The 17481-nt window shown below is 50.5% G+C and overlaps 1 protein-coding gene across 40 annotated transcripts in view; it reads right to left on the bottom strand.

The window, feature by feature from the left end:
- TPST2 (tyrosylprotein sulfotransferase 2) overlaps window positions 1–11896 on the bottom strand; it is a 64387-nt gene extending 52491 nt beyond the window's left edge. For 31 of the 40 annotated variants that reach the window (XR_014825558.1, XR_014825559.1, XM_084992801.1 and 28 more), the window contains exon 1: window positions 11832–11896. The gene's annotated coding sequence lies outside the window, so the exon portion shown is untranslated. Of the gene's footprint in view, window positions 1–11565 lie in introns of all 40 variants that reach the window. The other 9 variants (XM_084992764.1, XM_084992803.1, XM_084992771.1 and 6 more) reach the window with 1 other exon arrangement.
- Between the last annotated feature and the right edge of the window lie 5585 nt (window positions 11897–17481).

Consider the following 17481-nt stretch of genomic DNA (forward strand, 5'->3'; position numbering starts at 1 on the left):
CTAGCATGGAGTCTGGCAAACAGAAGATGCTCAATATTTGCTGCATGAGCCCCCACTGAATCCACACAAAAATCTATTGATGTGATGACAGTATCACTTCAAAATGAAGATAAGAAGGGTACCAGTAATTAAGAAAATTACCCAAAGGCCGCACAGAGCTAAATGGTAAAACTCAGAAATGACCCTGGGACTTTTGGATGCCGAGCTCACACTCTTACTGAATTGGGAAATCCCGCATCCGCAGTGGGGCTCCACCCTGCAGCCCAGAAGCTGCCACTGAGGCTGGCCTCCTTGAAATCCACCAAGGCTGTATGTTGGGGGTAAAATTCCCAGGGGACCTTCTCTGTGCCTTCAAAGCCTGGAGAAGTCAGATCTGAAGGAGCTTATGGGGCAGCATGGGAGGCAGGCATCCAAGGAAATGGATGATGGGCAGGATGACAGAAGAGCTGCATTAGGGGACTAAATAAGTCATGTGATCAGGGAAGGCAAAGGAAAGGGCTGTGGATTCTGCCTGGGGCAGAGTGGGAGCACGGCGAGGCTCAATGCAGCAATCTGAGCTGAGTCTATAAGGATGGGCAGCATTTTAACAGGTGCAGGGGAGGGGAGGCACCCCGGTAGAGGGAAGAGCTTGAGCAGAGAGATCTGGACGTGTGAATGTCTGCTGGGAATTAGACCAGCAAAGGATTCCCCAGAAGCAGAGCAGCGTGGGGGTGGGGGTGCAGGTGGAGGGAAATAATAATGGTAATAAAAATAACAGCAATGGAGTTCCTGTCGTAGCACAGAGAAAACGAATCTGACTAGGAACCATGAGGTTTCGGGTTCGATCCCTGGCCTCGCTCAATGGGTTAAGGATCTGGTGTTGCCATGAGCTGTGGTATAGGTCGCAGACACGACTCAGATTCTGTGTTGTTGTGGCTGTGGTGTAGGCTGGCAGCTGTAGCTCCAATTTGACTCCTAGCCTGGGAACCTCCATAAGCCACAGGTGTGGGCCTAAAAAGCAAAAAAAATAAAAAAATAAAAATAACAGCAGTAATTGTAATAACAGCAAACACACATATGGTGCTTACTCCGTGCCCAGGCACTGTTCTAGGCATGTTATGAGTGTTAGCTCATTTAATCCTCACAACTAATCTATGAGACTGGTGCTGTTAATATTCCATTGTACAGATGAGGAAGCTGAGGCACAGAGAGGTAAAGTCCTTGCCTGAGAGCTCACAGCAGGTACATGGTGAAGCAGGGTCTCGAGCCTACGCTGCCTGGTTTTTGAGTATATGTCACCTCTATGAAGGTGGTTCTCAAAGTGGGTTTCCGGACTGGCTGCATGGGCGGCACCTGGGAACCTCTGAGAAATGCAAATACTCAGGCCCCTTTCAGCTGCTGGATTGGGGATTCCAGGGGTGGGGTGCAGTCAGCTGTGTAGAACAAGCCCTCAAGGGGGGTGCTGCAGCCAGTTCAAAGGCCCTGCACTACCATGAACTCTCTCACCAGGGAAGGGGAGGCAGCAGAGGCGGGCGGGGCAGATCTCGGCCCAGAAGGCCCCTTGCAGGCAACTAGGAGCTGCGAAGGCTTCTGAGGCTGAAGGCTACCTCGTCTAGGTTTCCCCAGCGAATCTGCAGAAGGCTTTGTGATACACTAGCATCCGTGGGACCCAAGATAGACCAGGCAACATATAACCAGAGGACTGAGGTCCCCAAGGTCAGGACAGCCACAGCCCCTGCTGACAGCAAGCACCCTGTCCATCTGCTGTGAGGTCAACGACCTCTGACCCCACAGACCCAACCCCCTCTGCAATCCTCAGGACCCAAAGTCATCACCTGGAAGGTGTTTGGGGACCAACCAGGAGGACTCCTAGGGAGGAAGAGCTTGCCCAGAGTCCTCCAGCAGGTGGGAAGGTGGCCTCAAATCTGGGTCTCCCGCCTTCCAGGAGGGGGTTTGCGCATGATACCCACAGAGGCCAGCCAGTGCACCCACCCACTCTTCCTGTTTGCACCAGCTATCAGGGGGTGGTGGATCCACATCCCACTCTGTGCTCCAAACCGGTTTTCATGATCCTGAGCAATTGCCCCAACTCTCATGACCTCGGGGTCCCCATCCGCAAAAGGAAGAGGCTGGACTCAATTTCGAATCTTGCTTCTCCCCTCCCCCAAACTTTCAGCCCTCAAATACACACTATTGGCCTACTGTGTGCTGGAGGGGGAGCCGTGGGCAGGTGGTGCCTTTCCTCAGAGCTCATGGCCCTTTGGTGACCAAAAAAAAAAAAGGGGGGGGCGAGGGCAATATTCTGCAGGGCCACATACCCATTTCTCGGAGCCAGGGTACCGGCCCCCACCCCCAGATTAAATCAAACCCAGCCCGCATTGGCATCAACTCAGGCTTCCTCTTTCTCCCCTGCGGCCCTGGGGCCAGCTGGGCGGAGCAAGGAGCCTTGGGCGGGGCTGGATTCGTAGCCCTGGCTGGAGCGGGGCCTCCACTCGCCTCCTGTCCTCCCTGTCTCCACCCGGAAAGTGGCTCACACCAAGCCTCTCACGCCTCCAGTGGGGCTGCTTGGCCGAATCCCCAGGCACTGCGAGGGTTCTGATGGTTCTGAGGCAGGATGTCACTCACGGCCAAAGGAAGTGGGACAGCCAGGTTCTAAAGAGCCCGAGGAAGAGCTGGGTGAGGGCGTGTGCACGGGGGAGGGGAAGGGGAAGTAGTGCAGGTGGGGGAGGGAGAAAGCAGACAGACAGACAGGGACGAGCACTGAGATGGGACACAGAACCAGAAAGAATGAGAGAGAGATGAGGGAAGACAGAGAGTCAGGGGGAGGCAGAGTCAGGGCAGAAACATCAACAAGCCCGGAATGGGAAAGAGAGAGAGACAGGGAGCAACCAAAACAGAGACCAAGAAGACTCAGGGAGCAGGAGCGGACTGGAACAGGAACCTTGGCTCCTGGTTCCTGGCTCCTGGTCTCGACAACCTGGACCCACGCAGGCACCATCAGGGCTAAAGGAGTCATTCCCCGCCCCACCCTTGGTCCAGTCTCCTGGGGCTTCAGAGAAAGAGCAGACCATTAAGAGTAAGGCTGCTGCTGATCTGGCCTCCTCGGAACCCCCTACCTCCTGCCACAGGGCTCCCCAAATTCCCACATGCTGAGGACCACCTTCCAACACTGGCTACATCCAGAAACCCCCTTACTCTTACGTACTTGATATATATATATTTTTTGTCTTTTGTCTTTTTAGGGCCACACCCGCGGCATATGGAGGTTCCCAGGCTAGAGGTCTAATCGGAGCGGCTGCTGCTGGCCTGCGCCACAGCCACAGCAACGCCGGATCCTTAACCCACTGAGTAGGGCCAGGGATCGAACCCGCAACCTCATGGTTCCCAGTTGGATTTGTTTCCGCTGTGCCAAGATGGGAACTCCCTCACTTACTTGATATTTTTGTTAAATGGAGTCAATATTGTGAAAACATTTTCAACTCCAACCCTCCTTGCTTAAGTTAAAAATATGCCCTAATTAAAAAGTAACTGCAAAAGTGAATGCAAAAGGAGCTTCTTTCCGCAACCAGCTGGAGGCCACCGCCTGCCACAGAGCCCAGGAGAGCCCAGCAGGGGTCTGCTCTTTGTCAACCAACAGGATTCTGGAGAGGAGTAGAGAGTTAGCACCTAAGGCAGACTGTCCCAGAAGTCATCAGAGGGTGGAGGGGAAGTGGAGAGGAAAGATCTATTTCATTCTCCAGGGTAAAATACAAGTTTTTTGACAGCCAATGTTAACACCCTCCCAAACCCAACATACACAATGTTATGTTTTAGTTATACTAAAAACTCTGTGCATGAACTTGACCAAACCTCTAAGGCCACAGTTTAATGCCTGCAGTTCCCTTCCCCTAGAGAACCTTTCCTGCCTTCTATTACCCAGCTAACTCCTATTGGTCCAATTTGTACCCCTCCTCCAGGAAGCCTTCCCTGACTGCCTCTCATCCCTATACCAGTTTCCTTCAAGGCACTCACTAGCCTGCATGCCCTCTCTGGCCCGATGCCTCCTCCACTGGAAGGTGCAGGGCTGGGCATTTCCCACATCTTCTTGGGACTCAGCTAGGCCCCCCACTCCCAGTGTGGGCTGCATTTATATTTGTTGACTCACTGAGAGAACACACAAATAAAGAAATGAAGGTACCTGAGCACCCCTGGACAGGTTAAAATCTAAACAAAACCTTTTCTGTGCGGAAAGCCTGATGTAACAAGAATGAAGCGACCTAGCTCCAATTGGCCTCACTCACTTCCTGGCCCCCCAGACTCTGGGCCAGTTACCCAGCCCTATGAGCCTCAGTTTTCTCACCTATAAAATGGATGCAACAGTGTACTACCCATAAAGAGCTAAGTACCCAGCAGGCACTCAAGTGTTAACTGCAATCATTATTTTTATTACCACCTTACACTCATCAAATCACAAAATATTATTACTTGAAAGGACCCAAGGAATAGATTGAGGATGCAGACTTTCTGTAAAAAGGCCTGCTAATCATTACTTTCAGTTCTGTGGACCATAGGGTCTCTGTGGGAACTACTCAACTCTGCCTTTGTAGCATGGAAACAGCCATAGACAAAGTGTCAACAAAAGCACATGGCTGCATTCCAATAAAACTTTATTTACAAAAACAAGCAGGGGGCGGGATTAGGCTCATGGGCTGTCATTTCCTGGCCTCTGATCTAGGCTGTCACTGGTCCAAGTGTGATCTTTAGACAAGCAGCACTGGAAGTTGGTTAGAAAGGCCCAGCCCCAAAGCTGCTGAATCAGAATATGCAATTTGAGCTCCAGGGGATTTGTCAGTGCTCAAGTTTGAGAGGTGTGGTCCCAAACTTCCCGGCAGGGCACCTCAGGTCAGAGATGTGATTTCCTCTTTTTCAGTTTGATGCCTCCGCCAGAATGCTCTAAGAAAAGTGGAACCTGGTGGCTTCTTACTCTTTTTTTTTTTTTTGCTTTCTTTTTTCAGGGCTGCACCTGAGGCATATATATGGAAGTTCCCAGGCTAGAGGTCGAATAGGAGCTACAACTTCCGGCCTACACCACAGCCACAGCAACGTGGGATCTGAGCTGCCATCTGTGACCTACACCACAGCTCATGGCAATGCCGGATCCCTGACCCACTGAGCAAGGTAAGGGATCAAACCCACATCCTCATGGATCCTAGTTGGGTTCATTACCACTGAGCCACAACAGGAACTCCCACTGGTGGCTTCTTGAATCCTCTCCCCACCCCCCCCACCCCACCCCCCCCGCCCCCACAGCATCTAGCTAAGAACCTGCCTTGTGTCCTTGCTGGGTAAGTTATTGAGTGCTCAGTATGACTCAGGCAGCCCAAGGCCAGGCGTGGGGGACACACCAATGACTGCAAACACTAGAGGGAGGTGCTATATGTGTAGGGGTGGGTTGGATGGATGACCCCTGAGGGCAGCCACTGGAATTGGGCAGATCTGGGTTCAAATCTTGGTGCTGTTATATCAGGCATGTGTGACCTCGGGCAAGTGACTCGAGCCTCAGTTTCCTGGAAATAGAGTCGTCAATAACAAGTGTCTTTCTCTGGGACCCCATGAGGACAGGGAGAGAATATGGGGTGGTGTCAGGTTGGGACATACACTCGCCAGTCCTCACAGCAGACAGACCTTGGCTGGCCCCTCATATTTCCCTGTGGGTCAGCCAGGGAGCTGAACCAGGTAAGGTGAGACTGTGGAGCCCAGAGACAGGCGCTCCATACCTGGGGTGGGTGGGTGAGGACAAGCTCAGGTTGCTTTGAAAGTCTTGAGAGTTCACAATGGCAGAAAAAGGTATTGGAGGCCTCAGACAGCCTCTGATGACCTAGAAAAGCAGGGCTGGAAGGACTCTTGGAGAACGTGGAAACCAGTGGTTAAAAAAAATATGGGTTTTTAAAGCAACGGATCTGCTTATACAGATGTCACCCAAGCAGGTCCGTAGTGTCATCATGGCCCTGCAGGTGTGCACCAGGCCAGAGGGAGCAGCCGGGCAAGCCCAGGCCATCGAAGGGGCAGCTTCGGGCAACTCTAGTTTGGTCCGAGCTCCTTAGTTTACAAAAGAAGGGACACTGGAATTATTCTCAAAGATTATTTGTTTTCTTGTTTTAAAATGAAAACACCATGGGAGTAAAACAAAAACCATCCTTGGGTGGAGGCCACTGACAGGCAGCTGGTTACAGCCCCAGATGCCCATTTCACGGGCAGGGAAACTGAGTCTCAGAGAGGGGAAGCACCGGGCTTAATGCCACACAGCCATGTGGGTGCAGAGCTGGGACTCAGCTGTCTCCAAGCTCTTGCCCACCCCCAACTGCTCAGGAGAGTGGGGGCGAGCAGGGAATCTAGATGTCACAAGCCAAGAGCCCTGTTGTTCTGTCTACTCAGGAAGGAGTGTGGACAAAAGGGACAAGGAAAGGGATGAACAATTATTAGTAACATAATAATTTTGATATAATAAAAGAATACTTCTATAATAACATAATAACAGCAATTGACATTTTCTGAGTGTTTCCTATGTACTTGGCATTAAGACAGGGTATGGAGAAGGGGGTCAGACAGTCATTAAGCATGTAGACTCTGGATTCAAACCCTGTCTCTCCCACTTCCCAGCTGGGTGACCTTGTGCAAATTGCTTCACCCCTCTGTGCCTCTCGGGGTACATCTCACAGGGCTGCTGGGAAAATTAAATGAGTTCAAGTACAGAAAGTACTTAGAACATTGCCTGGCACCCAGCAAGCCCTGCTGACATTATAATTACTGCCTCTGGACAGATGAGGAAGCTGAGGCTCACAAAGGGACACCTTCAAGTGTGTCCAAAGGGCACACTGACCCTGGGGCCTCTCATCTTGCCTGGTAGCAGGGCAGGTACTTTACCCCTGACGCCTCCTGTCCAACAACTGCAGGAGGTAGGTCCTATTTGGGCCTCTGTTCGTCAGAGAAAACTGATGCTTCGGGAAGGCAGCCAGTGAACGCAGACATGTTGCCTCTAAGTAGAGAGGCTGGATTCTAACACAGACCCTGGCCCTGGAGGCTGCAATCACCCAGCCCACTTTCTGGCCACCTGCTTGCCTCTGGCTAGAGCTGCCTGGGTCAAATATCTGGTTGAGGCAAGAACTCACTGGGCAACCAGGCCGGCCGCCTGTCGCTCACCCCTCACTGCCCGCCCTCTGAGCAGCAGGATAACAGGCAGCTCCTCCCAGGCGGCAGCCACAGACGCTTCCCAGGGCACATGGGCAGTGCCCTCTGTGGGCCTCCCCTGCAATTTCTCGGGCCTGACCCAGCTCTCAGCTGCTCTGAATGAATCATTCCCGCAAATCCTCCTCAGGCGGAGGCAGCTGGGGTGAGAGAGACCCAGGAAGGGGCAGGCATCCAGGACCTTCTCTGGGGCAGCCTCAGACAGGGCAGGTGTGTGTGCAGAGAGCAAGGGGCTTTGCAGGCCATAGCAATAGGGGACAAGTGTGGAGGCCAGGAGCCTGCTACCCAGACAAGCTTCCACGCCGCCACATGGCAAATCAAAGCCACGGAGGCCATACCCAGGCAAGCAAGTCACCAATTCTGGCCACTTCTGACCGGCCACTCTCTTTTTTTTTCTTTTTTTTCTTTTTGGCCGCCCCATGGCATATGGAGTTCCTGGGCCAAGGATCAGATCTGAGCCACAGTTGTGACCTAAGCTGCAGCTGCAGCAACGCCGGATCCTTAACCCACTGTGCCAGGCCAGGGATTGAACCCAGGTCCCAGCACTCCCAAGATGCTGCCAATCCCTCGGCACCACAGTGGGAACTCCCTGACCTGACACTCTTGCTACAGACTGATCCACAAAGTCAGGTCGATAAGGCATCTGACAGCTTTACGGATCCCAAGGTGATGGCTGCATCTGAGTTCTGACTCAGCCCTTGCCCATTCCCCAGTCGGATACACTGAGGCCCAGGGAGCGGTGGCCCCTTACCTAGTCTCCTCAACTCTGTTTCCATTTCCCCAGACTGCCCTCTTCCTGCACAGGAATTCAGGATTTGAAATGGGCAGGAAGGAGAAAGCATACACGAATGATTAAAAGGAGGAGGACAAGGCCACCAGGAGGCCTGGTGTCCCTGGTCCTCCCAAAGAGCAGCAGCCCGAGTGGGCCAAGGCAGGTAGTGGGGCCCCCGGAATGCACAGCCCAATACTGACTGAAGTTCCCCAACCAAAAGATGACAGGTTTTAACCTCAGGAAGAACTGATGACCTTCAAGCAACTATGTTCTCCTGTGACGCCACCGCCCTCTGACCCAGGCTCGTCCCAGGCAGCCTCTCCTCATCCAAGACAAGGAACGCAAGGAAAGAGGTGGGGGTTCCACCAGATGTGGGGGTGGTGTCTGAGAGGTGGGGATGGGGAGGTCTGTGTGTCTGAGGTGTCATGGGTGGGGGGGCGTTCCTAACTCAGGACTGCTGGTCTCAGGCCTGGGGCGGAGGGGTTGTGGGGGTGGGCATCTCTTGAAATTAGCAGTAGTTCGCCTAGGTCGCCTAGTGACCACCAGGGGAGGTCACCTTCAGGATGAACATGGAGGAACAGGGGGGAGCACGGGCAGGACCAGATCCCATTGTGGAGCCAGGGGACAGGCCTTCCCTTAGCGCTGCAGTCTAGGAAACCCACCAAGGGGCACCCTGGCCCCCCACTTCCCCACTGGCCTGGGGTGGGAAGGTCTGAGCTATTTCCTCTTTTCCTTCATCCCAGGCACAGGCACTACCAGATCCTGCGCCAGGTCCTGGGGTGGGCACTGTGAGCCCCTGGCTTCCTTATGGCCTCCTTCGTCCCTCCCAGGGCCTGGCAGTAGGCCTTCAGTAAATATTTGTCACAGTTACTGGAGGTACACAGGGCACAGGGATCTCCACCAAGTGCTCTACAGTCTTGATCTGTTTCCCTAACTGATGGTCCCAGAGGCGGTCCCTGTTACTCTGCTAACAAGGAGCTTAATTTCATGTGTGTTAGACAATAATTTACAACTAGCACATCAAAGCCAGTGATTTCAAAAATGACAACTGCTAAGGACTAAATTTATTTGAGATGACCCAACCCCTCCTCTGCTGCTGCTTGGAGTGTAAATGGCGTGGCTGCTTTGGAAAACAGGTTGGCGGAACCTCAAAAGGTGAAACCTAGGGAGTTCCTATTGTGGTGGAGGGGAAACAAATCCAACTCGTATCCATGAGGATGCGGGTTCAATCCCAGGCTTCGCTCAGTGGGGCGGGGATCCAACCTTGCCGTGAGCTGACGTGTAGATAGCAGCGGGTGGCTCGGATCTGGTGTTGCTGTGGCTGTGGCATAGGCTGGCAACTGGAGCTCCAATTTGACGCCTAGTCTGGGAACTTTCATATGTCGTGGGTGTGGCCCTAAAAAGCAAAAAAAAAAAAAGGTGAAACCTAGAATTACCATGATGACCCCACAATTCCACTCCTAGGGCTATAGACCCAGAGAACTGAAAGCACATGGCCTTGTAAAGACTTGTACAGCAATGCTCACAGCAGCACTATTGATAACAGCCTAAAGTGGCAACAACCCAAACGTCCATCAACTGATAAATGGATAAATAAAATGTGGTCTAGCCACACAATGGAATATTATTCAGCCATTAAAAGTAATGAATTACCGGAGTTCCCGTCGTGGCTCAGTGGCTAACAAACCTGACTAGTATCCATGAGGACTCGGGTTTCATCCCTGGCCCTGCTCAGTGGGTTAAGAATACAGCGTTGCTATGAGCTGTGGTATAGGTCGCAGATGAGCCTCGGATCTTGCATTGCTGTGGCTGTGGTATAGGCCAGTAGCTACAGCTCCGATTCAACCCCTAGCCTAAGAACTTCTGTATGCCACAGGTGTGGCCCTAAAAAGACCAAAAAAAAAAAGTAACGAATTACTAAAACTAAAAAGTAATGGAGTTCCCATTGAGGTGCAGTGGGTTAAGAATCCAACTGCAGCAGCTTGGGTCACTGCAGAGGCACTGGTTTGATCCCTAGCCCCAGCATAAGTCAGAGCTGCGGCTTGGATTCAGTCCCTGGCTGAGGAACTTCCATATGCTGTGGGTGTGGCCACTAAAAAAAATAAGAATTAATTAAGTATTGTTGCCTACTAGCACATGCGAGCACCTTGGAAACATTCTGATGAAGAGTACTAATCACAAAAAGCCATAGTGCATGATTCCATTTATAGGAAATGTCCAGAATAGGCAAATCCATAGAGACAGAAAGTAGATTAGAGGTTGCCAGGGGCTGAAGGGAGGAGGGATTGGGAGTGACCGGTTATAGACCCCAGTTTATTTTCGGGGGATGAATACGTTCTAGAATTAGACAGTGGTGATGGTTACACAACTCTGAATATCATAAAAGCCACTAAGTTGAATACTTTAAAAGAGTGAATTACGTGGCATGTGAGTTCTAATATAAAAAAGTACATGAGACTTAAAGGAAAAAGGTGATATAAACCTATATATTAAGCAAATAATAGTACTGGGATTCAGTGGGTTAAAAATGGCTCATAAATGACCCGATTTTATAGTCATGGAAACTGAGGCTGAGTGAAGGGGACTGACTCGAAGGTCACATCACTGCTAAACCAGAATGAGTCACATTGAGATTCGCCCAAACCCAGAAGCCTAGCCTAACCATTGAGCCACCATTGAGTGGTATGAGGGGATAAGAGATGGGTTATGAGGAGAGGTGTCCACAGCCAGAATGGGAGACAGACCTATGAAGAGGTGAATAAGTGAGGAAAAAGGCCAATGATCTCTGTGGGATTCAAAACAGGAAGCACCCTACAATGCCTGGGGAGTGCCAGAGAGGGCTTCCAGGAGGAGGTGCTGCCCAAGGAGGCTTCTGAAGGGTGTGTAGGAGTTTACCAGCCTCCCTTTCCAACATCTCTACCAGAGCCATGAAGTCAGGGCCCTCAGAGTGCGTTTCAGCTCTGCCACATCTTAGCTGTGGGACCGATGGCCCTGGGCCTGACCTCTCTATGCCTCAGTTTCTCCATCTGTAAAAGGGGAAGGAGGCAAGGTGATAGGCCCTTCTAACTACTGCACTCAACCAGATGGTTCCCACCCTTCCTCCCAAGGGGATGGGCCTTTGAGTGAAAAGCCAGACCAAGACTTCTGTCCCACACAATAACAGACTTTGTCAGGTCAAGAGTACCCAACCTTGGTGACCATGTCCCCTTTCCCTCGCTGCCACTCCCAGTCCCAGCTTTACAGAGGCAGCTCCCATTCAGCTCACACTGAGAAGGGAGAGGTAACTGCGCGGTGGGATCCTCTGGTCAAATCCCGACTCTCTCCTTGAGGGTGACCCCCCAAGTTCTCCAGGGCTGCCCCGATGCCACGCTCTCGAAGCACCCCTCCCCAGGCAGCGATTTCTGACCCCCAACCCCTCCAACTTTAAACACGCCTCAACTCCACTACAGCTGCAAGTTAACTTCCACGCGCCCCCGCGCGCCCCGGCGCCCGCGTGGGGGTCCCCGCGCGCCGGGGAGGGGTCAGGGGCTCCGACAGGGAATACACGTCGCCTCCCCACCAACTCACACACAGAGACGCTAAGCACCTACCGGGCGCAGGGTCCGAAGCGGGAATCGCGGTCCCAGGGGCCGGGTCTCCGCCTCTAGCGCTCTGAGAGTCGGGCGGTGCGGATCCGCGAACCGCCCGCCCGCACCGCCTCCCTCCCAGCACCCAGACCCGGAGCCCAAGCAGCAGCGCCGGGCCCGTGAGGAAGCCACGAGAGCCGAGGGCTCCGTAGCGCCCGAGGCCGACCCACAGGCAGCTTCCTACCGGCGGCTGCAGCCCAGGTCCGCCGCGCCGCCCCAGGGCCACCTACCGTGCAAGACGCGCAGAGGGAGCCCCGCGCGCCCAGCGACTCCCGGCTCGCCAGCCACCCCGGCCGAGGGAGGGGGAGGTACCCGCGCCGGGGGCGGGGCCGCGGCGCAGTGACGTCACGCGGGAGCGGGCCCTAGACGCCGCCCCGCCCACGGCCACCTCCCCCCACCTCTGTCCCGCCTCCGGACCTCGCGGTGGGGCGGGGCGTCCCTGGGAGCTGATGGCCCACCCGGAAAGCCTGGTCTGCGTGCTGGCTTCCTCCCAGGACGGGCAGCTCACCACTTCTCCTCGCGCGACGGTTCTGTTTAAGAGAAGTTCCCTTCTGCCTATAAGCAGGGGAGTGGAATGGCCAAGAAGTGGTGTAGAAGAAAACTAGAGCAGAGTGTTTTTATACTACTGTTGGTGTAAAACTAAGAGAAAAGAAGGAGGAGCTATCACACTCATTTCTATACATCGGTGGTTCTCTAGGAGGGTGTGAGTTTGTCTTGCAGACCGCCCCCCTCCCAGGGAGACATTTGTCAATGTGTGAAGACCTTTATGGCTATCACAACTGGGAGGTTGGGGTGCGTTTCTACTGGAATCTAGCGGGTAGAGGACTATGATGCGGCTAAATATCCTGCGTTGAACGGGACACCCCTCCCCTCCCCAACAAAGAACCATCCAGCCTAAAATGTCAATAGTGTGAGGTTAAGAAACTCTGGTAGACAAGAATAAAATAAAACTCCAGGCTGGTAGATTTCAGCTAGTGGAACCTCTCCATGACTCTGTTTCTCCACCTGTAAAATGGGGAAGATAATAGACCCATCTATGCATCATATGCATATGTACTGAATACCTGAAGGAAGAGGCGGAAAGGATGTGTAGGCTTACTATTCACCGTGAACTTCTTCTTTTTTTTTTTTTTTTTCTCCACATCCATGGCATATGGAAGTTCCCAGGCAAGGGATCAAATCCAAGCTGCAGCTGCAGCCTACACGACAGCTGAGGCAATGCCAGATCCTTAACCCACTGCGGGAACTCCTAATTTTTTTTTTCTTTTTTGCTATATGAATATGCTACCTATTTAAAAGAAATTACTGTCATAGTTACTACCATAACAGCAAATATATATTATATGTATAATATGTATTATGTATACAATTACCTACGTATTTGCATACTATTTAGGCATTGCTCTAAACACTTTTTTTATATTTACCCATTTTGAACTTTAATAGCCTTGTGAGAAGTCTATTATCATTCCCATCTTACAGATAAGGAAAAGACAATATACAGATATTAAGCAATTTGTCCTTGGCCAGCCGTATATTTATTTATAGCTCATTCATTAATTCATTCATATGTCCAAGGCAGTGCTTGTCATGTAGAAAGTGCTGAAACTGACAAAATGAAATCCCCTGCCTGCATGGAACCAGCTGTTACTGGTCTGGAAACAATAGAAAAATGTTATAGAGAGTTTATTGTGCACCTATTACAGGCTTTCTCTGACTCACTACCTAGTAAACCTGCTGGGTGTTTTATAATGTTCCTTTCCCAGTAGAGAAATGCAGATCAAAGGAAGAGGTCTGAGTGGGGCAGTTGTTTGATAGTATTCTAGCACTGTGAGTCAGCAGGTAACAGGAGGGCTAGCATCCTGCCTCCAAGTGGGGGATTCTGGTCCCTCTGGCAAGCACTGGGGAGTTGGGAACAGGGCAATTAACCTGCTCCAAGGAGGGAGGGCCATGGTGTTCACTGAAGAATATGCCAGTGACAGGGACCCCTAGGCGTAAAGGTCGGGCAGGAAGGACCTTTGTCATGGGGCCTTGCATAAAATGCAGCATGGACAGGATATAGGGCAGGGCCAGAGTAGGTTGGGGGTCTGCAGGGGCTGGAGGCTGCAGGACTGTGTGGGCTATAATGAATCAGGGCTTTGTCTTGCAGAGATGGAGAGATAGGGAAGCTTCACCATCTGCAAAGATCTTCTAGCTGCTGTGTGGAAGAGGACAGGCTGGAAGAATGGAAGAATTTGGACACTGTCACGATACCGTGGGGGAGGCTGGTCAACCCAGGGCATGTTTGGGTTTCAGAGATGTCTGAAGACAGAACTGGCAGATCTCAGTGGTGGCGCTAAAGAAGGGGACCAGAATGATCTCCTGGTTTCTAGGTTAGGCCTCTCCTCCCAGCCCCCCAACTCAGCAATCCCTTTCAGGTCTCAAACTGGCTGTGCCCTCCTTGAGGAAGCCTAAACCACCCCCCTACAACGTCCTGAAGAGGCAGGCCCTGGACCAGGCAGCCGGGAGATTGATGTGACTTCGAAGGCAGAGGAGCAAGCTCATTCCTGTCTTCTCCTCCAGTATGTGAACAACTGGAACAGGGGGCTCTTCTTTCTTCTCCCCTAAACATCTAGGCAGAGCCTGGCATGTGGGAGCCCCTCAGTCAATATTTGTCAAAAGCAGGAAGAATAAATGTGGCATAAAGCATTTAAACCCCTTTCCAGCTCTGACGATCAAGAAGATGATGTTGATGCCGATACAGATGCTTTTTGTGCTCTAAGCACCTTATAAGTATTATACTACTTATAGTATTATAAGTATTATAAGTATAGTCTTACATTTAAGCTAATCATTTACTCCTTCCAACAACCTCTAAGGTTTATTACCCTTACTCCCATTTTACAGATGAGGAAACAGAGGCTCCATCGGGTAATTGGACTTGACCAACGGCAACAGCTAGTGCATGTCGGAGCTGAGAGGCAAATGCAGTACAGCGGGGGAAGGAGGGGCCCCAGCAGTGGGCAGGAAGCTAGGATAGATGGGCAGGTTCTCTCCTTCTGCTGGAAGGATGTGGGGTTACCCTTCCTAGCTGGGTACCAAGGCTTCACAAAAATACCCTGATCCAAATGACTGGCTGTCATGGCAACATGGTTCTAGAAAGATGCTCACCCCACAACAAGGTCCTACGGTATAGCACAGGGATCTGTATTCAATACCCTATGATAAACCATAATGAAAAGAATATTTAAAAAGAATGTAGGGAGTTCCTGTTGTGGCACTGCAGAAATAAATCCAACCAGTATCCATGAGGATGTGGGTTTGATCCCTGGCCTTGCTCAGTAGCTTAAGGATCCAGCGTTGCCTGAGCTGTGGTGTAGGCCGGCAGCTGTAGCTCCAATTCAACCTCTAGCCTGGGAACCTTCATGTGCTGCAGGTGCGGCCCTAAAAAGCAAAAATGTATAAAGAAAAAGAAAAAGAATGTGTTGTATATATATATATATATATATATATATGTGTATGTATATATATGTGTGTATGTATATATATATATATAAACTGAATCACTTTGCTATAAAGCAGAAATTAACACAACATTGTAAATCAACTACATTTCAAAAAAAAAAAGAGAAGATGCTCATCTCTCTAGAACCTCCTCAGGGTACCCCAGCCCCAGGCCCTTTTTCCAAACGCAGTTTCCATGTGTCCATCCGCATGTAGCACTGGCATGAAAGGGATCACGCCTAGGATGGTCCCTCCTCATCCTGTCCCTTGCACACACATGGCTGTGTCTATGTCCTAAGGCCCAAAAGGCTGTGGGCTGCCTGTGGTCCCTGTGGATGGGCAATGATGTTACATAACCAATGTGCTTTGTTTTCCCAAAGGCCCGAGACTCAAAGACTCAGGAGCCGGGATGTAGTGTTGAAGGATGGAGACGTCCCAGCTCACCCAGGCAGGCATTGCCTCCTGAAGTGAGCGTTCACAGCCAAACTCATGCAGAATCGCAACCAGCACAGAGAAGCCCTCCAGAAAACTGTGGGCACTGTGGCCGCTCGGTCAAGTCCAGCCCCACTGGTATCTCCAGCGTTGTATGCATCATCACTTCTGATGAGCACCTGATGAGGTCAAGTCAAAACTCAAAGTTTCTGTTTCGATGCAAAAAATGTGACTTAGGTTTCAGCTCTGAAATTCTGTTCTGGGTAGTGAGCTGCTCACACTTCATTGGAACTAGGACTCATGGAAGGAACAATAAGTTTATGACCCTGATGTTACACTCACTCCTGGCCTCTTTAGATGCTCTTTGCTTTCTCTTGTTTCTTTTTATCTTTGTAAGTTATTTCGGCTTGTAATTTTTCTTTGTTCTCTGTTTTTTTAATACCACATGCTTTGTTTATTCAAAAATTCAGTAGCAAAAGTTAAATAAACATATTGGTAAAACAAATGATTGTGAAACAATTACTTCGTTATTTTCTTCCAGATTTTGTCAGTTGGTTCTGCCAAGTGTACATATTTTGTTTCAGCAACACTAATAGGCACATTTTTCCATATAACACCTGTGAGAAAATACGGAGGTCTACAGCTTTGAGTTGAAAGAAATTTAGAAGATCTAGACTATGAAAGCAAAGAAATTTAAGGACTCAAAATCAATCAATCAGTCGAAGTTCCCATTGTGGCACATTGGGTTATGCACCCGACTGGTATCCGTGAGGATGAGGGTTGGATTCCTGGCCTCGCTTATTGGATTAAAGATCTGGCTGAAGGCTGTGGTGTTGGTCGCAGACACAGCTCAGATCCTGTGTTGCTGTGGCTGTGGTGTAGGCTGGCAGCTGCAGTTCCAATGTGACCCCTAACCTGGGAACTTCCATATGCTGTAGGTGTGGTCCTGAAAAGGAAAAAGAAAGAAGGAAGGAAGGAAAAGATAAAGTAAGAGAAAAAGAAAAAGAAAGACATTTAAGGAATTAATTGATGGATTTCTATTGTGTTTTCCTTTTATAAGGGTCATAAGATTGATTCACTGAAAAGCTTAGGCCTAAATAAGTTTAAAATAGTTCTTTCAGTAAGTATGAAATAAAAATTCCAAGTGATCAGAAAGCAGCTGTGTTCTATTTGAATGGAGAGCAGTTCTCTTTTCCTTTCTTGGATCATAAAGCATGATGCATCTTGCTGTCAGTGAGGTCTTAGCATTGGAAGAATATGAAAGTTGGGTTTGCATGGCTCATATGATTCCACTCTAGTAGAATTTTAGAGCTTCATCTCCACATCTTAGGAACTGAGGATAGGAATTTTTGCAGCTTGACCTTGGAATCAAAGAATGGTGTGAGCTTAGAGACGAATTATGGAATCTTGGAGAATCATGGAATTTTAGAATCCCAGCATCAGAATCTCAGGGCTGGATGGACATCTGAGCTGTCATTTTACAGATGGGAAGACTAAGTCCCTGGGAATAGAAATGATCTGCCCAACACTTGGCAGCTTCAAATAGCAGAGCAGAGTTAGCATCCATATTTCCTGATTCATACCCAGGAATTCTATCTTCTTGTCCAAGACAAGACAGCCAGTCCTCTAACATAAGGTTCTGGTCACATTGAAGGGTGGAAGGTGGGCGAACTAGGATGGGAGGAAGAGGGAAAATGCATGTGCCAGAGGGTAAGATCTTCTATGTGAGGTGGTACTTCAGCTTTGAAGCTCAGCAAAACCACAGAGTTGGGGGGCAGGGGCAGGTCATGAGGCCCCACTTTTCTTTCCGGCTTTCTCTTCTACCACATTCAGCATTCCTTTCCCATCCCTGACATCTGCCCACACAACCACCAAGCTACTCCTCCCACCCTAATTGGCTTCTCTTGGACCCACCAAAAGCTCTCTCAGCCTCTGTGCCTTTGCCCATGGTGCTCCAGGGCTGCC

Source organism: Sus scrofa, chromosome 14 (genome assembly GCF_054392235.1).
Source record: "Sus scrofa isolate SSC_HxYL_T2T_F1_AM1 chromosome 14, Sscrofa_HxYL_maternal_Yorkshire_Landrace_v2.0, whole genome shotgun sequence".
In the NCBI taxonomy this organism is placed as follows: domain Eukaryota; kingdom Metazoa; phylum Chordata; class Mammalia; order Artiodactyla; family Suidae; genus Sus; species Sus scrofa.